The following is an 8200-nucleotide window of genomic DNA, read 5'->3' on the forward strand; positions in this document are numbered from 1 at the left end:
CCAAGAGAGGCTTACTGCCATTCAGGCATGGAGTCACTTTGTCTAAGGAAATGTGTCCTAAGACCTGTCTCTTATACACATCTAGATGTGTATAAGAGACAGGACCAGGGTCACTGGACCACAGTGAAGAACATCCTCAAGTATCTTCGGAGAACGAGGGACTACATGCTCGTGTATGGTTCTAGGGATTTGATCCTTACAAGATACACGGATTTTGACTTTCAAACGGATAAGGACACTCGCAAGTCCACATCAAGGTCGGGTTTCACTCTTAACAGAGGAGCTGTAGTGTGATGAAGCACTAAGTAGGGGTGCATCACCGATTCCACTATGGAGGCGAAATACGTAGCGGTTTACGAAGCTGCTAAGGAGGTCGTCTAGCTCAGGAAGTTATTGACAGACCTGGAAGTTGTTCCAGATATGGCTAAGCCCATTACCCTCTATTGTGATAATAGTGAGGCTGTGGCAAACTCCAAGGAGCCACGGAGTCACCAGCGCGGAAAACATATAGAGTGGAAGTATCATCTGATCCGCGAGATAGTGCATCGAGAGGACGTGAGGGTCACCTACGGAGCATGGGTCTAGGTTGTACTAGGGCAACTGGGAGTTTTTATTGTACTGGGATTTTGTGCCCTAGTTTATTGTTTTGTACTAAATTTGTTTTGTACGACCCCACTTCGCTTTAGGACAAGTGGGAGATTGTTGGTGTTGATGCCCTAAAGCCTCGTGTCCTATAGTTTATAAATAATACATACGAACACCTGTGATTGTTAATATATGATATTTACTTCACATTTTGTTATCTTGCTCATTTACTTGTTTTAGTTACTTTACCACAAACCAATAAACATAAAATCCCTGGTTATCTGTATGTGACTCAAGCATGTATGTGGTGACATACAAGTAGATCATGTCTTGAGTGATAACCAAAATGGTCTGTAGTATATGAATATAGAAGGGAAATCTTATCCTGGTAATGCTACGGACACAGCCCGCTTTGTGGAATGGTCATAAGTGCTATGACTTGCCACAGATGATCTGATCCTGATCATTCGTATTGGGGACATGCGAGTGGGAGCGTCCTATACAAAGAATTTATATAAGACCTGACCACGAAATGTTAATATCTCGTTATATAACACCGTTCATGACAGTGACTGAACTTCACTATAATGACCATAGGTAACATGACCTCAATCATGAGTGAGTTGGGAACTCCTGCCATTGAGGGCGGTCCTTTGATTTGGATGGGTGCGAGTGGCCAAGTCGCCGATTCAAACCTCCCATTTTGGGGATACGTCTAATTTGGGAACTGGGAAATCAACTACACAAGATGGAATTCACTCCTTCCCCATGGTAGGGGTAAGTAGATAGATGGCTCCCTTAAGAACTGATTCCGGGGCTTGAACGATGTGGCGCCACCCACCTTTTCTTGCCCCGAGAGGTGTTCACACATAGTTGGACTATGTTGTATTGTTCATTAGAGGAATCAGTGGTACTTAAGGAGTGAGATGTAACTATGGGGGCAAAATGATAAATTGGCCCAACTGTACTTACAAGCATCTGTGAAGGGTCATCGTGCTTATGATTGGTTATATCCAATGGACACAGAAATATATCTGTGGTAAGAAGAGTTCAATTGTTGGTCTTTAGTGGAATCACTGACAGTTAACGGATGGTGAATCTCGTGGCTAAATAGTTTGGTTAGCTATTCACGGACCATTGGAGCTTCAAGCCACAGGTTCATTAGGTCACCTGGATAGCTTGGATAAAGTCGAGAACTAGTGTTTGGGTTAATTTGAAATGTTCAAATTGACAAGAGGAAGTACAATTATATATGATATAATTGGAATGGCTAATTATTTATGATATAATTGGCTAAATATATGAGATACATTATTTTGGAGGAAATTAGATATAAATATGATTTATATCAAGTATAGGAAAAATACTATAGTAGATATATGATATCAAACTATAGGATATAAATATAATATGATTCTATTTCTTAAATAAATTAATTGATTAATTATTTAATAATTAACCAATTTCACGTTGGTACGTGGGAACGTGGGCCGCAAGGGTTAAGGTAACTGGCGGGATACAAGTTGAAAATCGTTTTCAATTTTTAGGAGACAACTTATTTGTGCAATTGAAATCCAGCGCCCAAAAGAAATCATGAAAGACTGATCGCCGAGAGCCTATACGATAGATTCTTAGTCGTCTAAATGATTGTCTAGTTCACGCATTTCCTAAACGATCATGTAGCAGTTTCCTAAATGATCGTGTAGTTTTACTATATGATAAGCATCCCCGCTATACGATAGTGAAGTTCCTTCTGTGCACGCTTATCGTCTACACGATTTTCTTCTCCTCCGTCTTCTACCAAACTCACCAGAGCCCACTATCTGGGTTTTTTATGCCGAGGATTTCTCGGTCTCCCTGGTGGTGGTGTTGTCACCGATTCCTTGTTTGTGTACGTTGGGATCGTACAGTAACAGATGAGAGACTCGCTGGGTGCTGGTAGATCGATGGAGTTCTTTCGCTGCGTGGGTTCACATAATTGAAGGTCGTCTGCCTCTGGTAATGAACCCCTTCTCTATGCTTTATTGTATTCTAAGCATGTTGTTGTTGATTTTATTATGCGTAACTGTTAGTATAAAATGTATATCGTTTATATTCCGATCACAGTGAAATCAGAGCGATCTAAACCCGCTCATGGAATTCTCATTTTGAGATCCTTCAGATAGAACATGGGATTGCATCCCAACTCTAGGCCCCAGGTACATCTAAGTAGAATGGTGTATCAGAAAGGAGAAACAGGACCTTGTTGGACATGGTTCGGTCTATGATGAGTTATGCTCATCTTCTAGACTCGTTTTAGGGTTATGAGTGCAAACAACATATTATATCCTGAACAACGTTCCCTCGAAAAGTGTTTTTGAAACACCTATTGAGTTATGGAGAGGCCGTAAAGGTAGTTTATGCCACTTTAGGATTTGGAGCTTTCTGGCACATGTATTAGGGACTAACCCAAAGAAGTTGGAACCACATTCTAAGGTTTGCCTCTTTGTAGGCTATCCCAAGGAAACGAGAGGAGGATACTTCTATGATCCAAGTGAGAACAAAGTGTTTGTTTCCACTAATGCTATCTTCTTGGAAAAAGATCACATGAGGATCATAAGCCACAAAGTAAGCTCGTTTTACATGAGATTTCAAGTGAGACTGGGACTGCTGAAGGTTCAACAAGAGTTGTTGAATTGGCCGATGGATCAACAAGAGTTGTTGAGGTAGAGACATCTAGTCAACCAGCTCAAGAGTTGAGATGCCTCGACATAGTGGGAGGGTTTTGAACCCACCGAATCACTAGGGTTTGATAGAAGCCCAAAATGTCATTACGAATGATGGGGTCGAGGATCTGTTGTTTTTTAAGAAAGCAATGAAGGATGTTGACAAAGATGAATGGGTTAAAGTCATGAACCAGGAAATGGAGTCTATGTACTTCAACAACGTCTGGGAGCTTGTTGATCCACCTGATGGGGTAAGACCTATTGGGTGTAAGTGGATCTATAAGCGAAAGAGAGGTGTAGATGGAAAGGTTCAAACCTTTAAGGCTAGGCTCGTGGTAAAGGGTTATACCCAGGTTGATGGAGTTGACTATGAGGAAACTTTCTCACCTATTGTCATGCTAAAGTCTAACAGGATTCTCCTATCCATAGCCACATTTTATGATTATGAAATATGGCAAATGGATGTCAAGACTGCCTTTCTGAATGGTAATCTTGAGGAGATCATCTATATGACTCAACCATAAGGGTTCATAGTTCCAGATCAAGAGCAAAGAGTTTGCAAGCTTAATAGGTCCATTTATATGCTGAAACAAGCATCTCGATCTTGGAACATCAGATTTGACACTGCTGTCAAGTCGTTTGGCTTTGACCAGAACGTTGATGAGCCTTGTGTTTACAAGAAGATCATCAACAGCTCAGTAGCTTTCCTGGTACTGTATGTGGATAATATCCTACTCATTGGGAATGATGTAGGATATCTGACTGACATTAAGAGTTGGCTAGTTGCCTAGTTCCAAATGAAAGATTTGGGTGAGGCACAGTATGTTCTAGGGATCCAGATCATTCGGGATCGCAAGAACAAACAGTTAACCTTGTCTTAGGCATTGTACATTGATCAAATGTTGATCAGGTACAGGATGCAGGATTCCAAGAGGGGTTTCTTACCTTTCAGGCAAGGAATCGTTTTGTCTAAGGATCAATGTCCTAAGACACCTCAAGAGGTTGAGGAGATGAGACAGATCCCCTATGCTTCTGCTATAGAAAGCTTGATGTATGCAATGTTGTGTACCAGACCCGACATTTGCTATGCAGTAGGGATTGTCAGTTGGTATCAGTCCAATCCAGGATTTGATCACTTGATAGTGGTCAAGACGATCCTTAAGTATCTTCGGAGAATGAGGGACTACATGCTTGGTATGGAGATAAGGATCTGATCCTTATAGAATACACGGACTCTGACTTTCAGACCGATCGAGATTCTCATAAATCGACATCAGGGTCAGTGTTTACTCTGAATAGAGAGGCTGTAGTTTGGCGAAACATCAAGCAAGGATGTATCGCGGACTCCACTATTAAAGTCAAATACATAGTGGCTTGTAACGTAGCTAAAAAGGCTGTTTGGCTGAGGAAGTTCCTTACAGATTTGTAAGTTGTTCAAAAATGGATTTGCCTATCACTCTTTATTGTGATAACAGCGAGGCTGTGGCAAATTCGAAGGAGCCTTGGAGTCATCGTCGAGGTAAGTACATAGAATGGAAATATCACATGATTAGGGAGATTGTACGTCACGGTGATGTAATAGTTGAGTAGATCGTATCAGATCACAACGTTGCTGATCCCTTTACAAAGGCCCTCATAGCTAAAGTGTTCGAGGGTCACCTGGAGAGTCTGGGTCTGCAGAATATGCGGCATCTTGTCTAGGGCAAGTGAGAGACTAGGGTATGCCCTAGTTTATTGTATATTGTACATTTTTATATTGTATTGTACATTAGTTTCCCGAGTCATTAAGACAAGTGGGAGATTGTTGGGATTGGTGTCCTAATTCTCCCAGAGTCTCGTTGTTTTGTCAAGATGCACATTGTTAAATGAATAAAATAAGTATTATTTAATTCTGGCATTTACTCATATCAAATAAACAAAGCTTCTTAGTTATCTTATGTGAACTTAAGCATGTATATGTGATATACAAGTGGATCATGTCTTAAGTGATAACCTAAATCGGTCTGTACTATAAGGATTAAGGTGAGATACCTGATCCTGGTGACACTACGGATAGGGCGCGCTTTGTAGAGGTTTGCAAGTGTTGTAAACTACTACAGATGGTTGATCCTGACCATTCATGTGAAGACGTGGAGCAGAGGTGTCCTACACAAAGAGTTTGTATAAGACGTGGACCACGAGATGACAAGACACTATATATAATGCCGTTGATACTAGAGACTTGCATCTCACCTAAAAGATCATAGGTGACATGACCTCAATCCTGAGTTTTTTGTGAACTCCTGCCATTGAGGGTGGTCCTTTGATTAGTATGGGTGAGAGTGGCCAGATTGCCAACTCATCATGCCTACCTTTTTGGGGACTTATCTGATCTGGGAGCTGGGAACTTAATCTACAATATGGAATTCACTTCTTTCCCGAAGTAGGGATAAGTAGAGAGATTGCTCCCTTAAGGGCTGATTTCGGGACTTGAACATAGTGGCCACAACTTCTCTTTGGAAGAGAAGACTCAGTCATAATAGGACTATGATTTATGTTCATTAGAGAGATCAGTGAGAATTCTTCATCTCCACAAACCAGATCGAGTGACGATCGAAGCTTTCGTCGGAGATAGAGCTGAGAGAGACATCTCCACCATTCATCCATGGCACCACTGGCAGCCTTGACGCAGAGTCCTTCCTTTCTCTTCTAATCTCTGTGTTGTATTACATTTTAGCTTAAGATATTAAGATATTTTATGATCAATGCAATCTTAACTCCTTCATTGCCATCTTCTTCATCATCTTCATCTCTATCATAGTTTATCTTTAGCGTTTATTTATCAAAGACAATCGCATACTTAATCGTGTAGCCTAGAGATAGGATGCATGAAGCAACCCACCGAGAGGTGTGCGTTGTGCGAGTATAGTGAGTTAATACTCTTTGCTTGGTGAAAGGTTGTAGTAGTGCCTGTCTATGGGATGTTGCATTGCTTGTCTATAAGTTAAATAGCCGCGTCTAACTGCCTTAAAAGGTAAGAGATGGAACGCACTAAAGCAAAGTTTGCATTGTTCCTAGAGATAGGCAATATCTTATGCTCGATGCAACCATGCACTATAGAGATATAGTCATGTGGTTGACCACCAAGAGGTGTGCGATGCGTTAGTGCAATGAGCTGGGATTACTCGGGCGATTTAAAATAATAAATATTATTATGCATTAATGGTTGTTGTGTCTCTACTTATTCTCATTGCAAGTCTTCTATCGCTCAATCTATTTAGTTAGGAGTAGGAATAGTGTGTACATCCATTAAACTTCTTTTTATTTTTCTTTTCATTGCCTCAAACGCATTGCTTCACAAGAATTATTGAGTGACAAGTCCCTGTGTTCGACCTCGGATTACCCGAGAAACTTGCGTTTGCGTTATACTTGGCGCGAGCGTAAGAAAACTTGTGATAGGAATGCGTGGTCATTGCATACTAGATTAGCGCCTCTTCATTTCGACGCATGACCTCAGACGCATAGGTGCAAATGCATAAGCCATGTCTAACACATGAATTCATGTACAACCCCATCTGTCCATAATAAATAAAACAATCCTTTCCTAATCCCGACAATAACCAAATATAGTGGGTGGTTATTGATCATGGTAACTGTGAGTATAAAGGAAATCGGTTTCCTATTTTTGAAAAAAAAGGTTTTTTACAAAAGTTTGAAAAGAATTTGAGTTTTCTCTCCGACGAAAAGAAACTCATAGAAGTCATCAAGTAAATACAGATTTACTAAACGACAGCTGGGCTAGGTAAACGATCATGTAGGTGCTAGCTAAACGATCGTGCAGTGTTTACTAAACGATCGAATAGCTTTGCTAGACGATCGCTGGCCCAAGGTACACGATCGTGTAAAGTCTGTCGAGCTAAACGATAGAGCTAAACGATCGTATAGCTTTTGCTAGATGATCACATAGCTTTATCTAAATGATTGGGCAATGACCTATACGTAGGTTCTCCGACTTCTTCCACTGCCAGATCGTGTACACGATTGTCTTTTTTTCCGTTGTGCCTCACACCTTCGACAGAAGCACTCTGTTTCACACGAGAATACAAAGTCCCTTATTGTGGTGTCCAGATCAACTCGACATGTCGAGGTTTTCGAAGCCGTCTTGTGTGCTGCAGAGGTGTTCGTTTTACGGGGAGGTCGTACGAGGAGATCGTTGAGGACGAGTGCGAAGTTTTGTGCGATTTGCGTCGTGTAGATGAGTGTTCGTGGTCTCGTGTTCGAGCGGTCGTGCATTGGAGCGTGGAGACGCTTCTACCTTTGATAGTACAGTTTGCCTTCTGTAATTGATGTTATTGTAATTTCTCTGTATATTTGCATAACGCTTATATTGAAGTCGACTGTAAATTTATTATTGATTCATGATTGTAATTGGATAGGTCTTGCTTCCGTTGCTCACGGAAATCGTATTTTCGATTTCCTTCATTTCCAACTAGAGAAATTGTCGCAATAATTTGTCAACGCTAAGAAAAGCTATTTATGGCTGTAGCCATTTTAAAAACTTTGTTGCTGAAAAAATAGAACAAACTCTTTATTAGATTTTCTTAAATATTTTTAACCAATTAATTTTAGCAATGATGCCCACGAGGTAGGACAAACGCACCTGGGTATCAGATTGCCCCTTCACTGGATGAGACATTCTCACACCATTGGGCAGAACCACTCTTGGAATTGAACCTAACAGCACCATTTATTTGGTCAGAATTGTTAACCATTTATCACATTTTCGCGTAGATGTGACCCCCGCTTTCGGCAGCAAGTTCCACCTAATGAGCCACCGTAGGAAAAGAAGCAGATATAGGACAAGAGACTAAGTAACTTATCTCTCTACAGAGATCAAATAGAGAAACGCGCAAAATTCATCCTTTGGCGGC

Source organism: Benincasa hispida, chromosome 12 (assembly GCF_009727055.1).
Source record: "Benincasa hispida cultivar B227 chromosome 12, ASM972705v1, whole genome shotgun sequence".
Taxonomy (NCBI): Eukaryota; Viridiplantae; Streptophyta; class Magnoliopsida; order Cucurbitales; family Cucurbitaceae; genus Benincasa; species Benincasa hispida.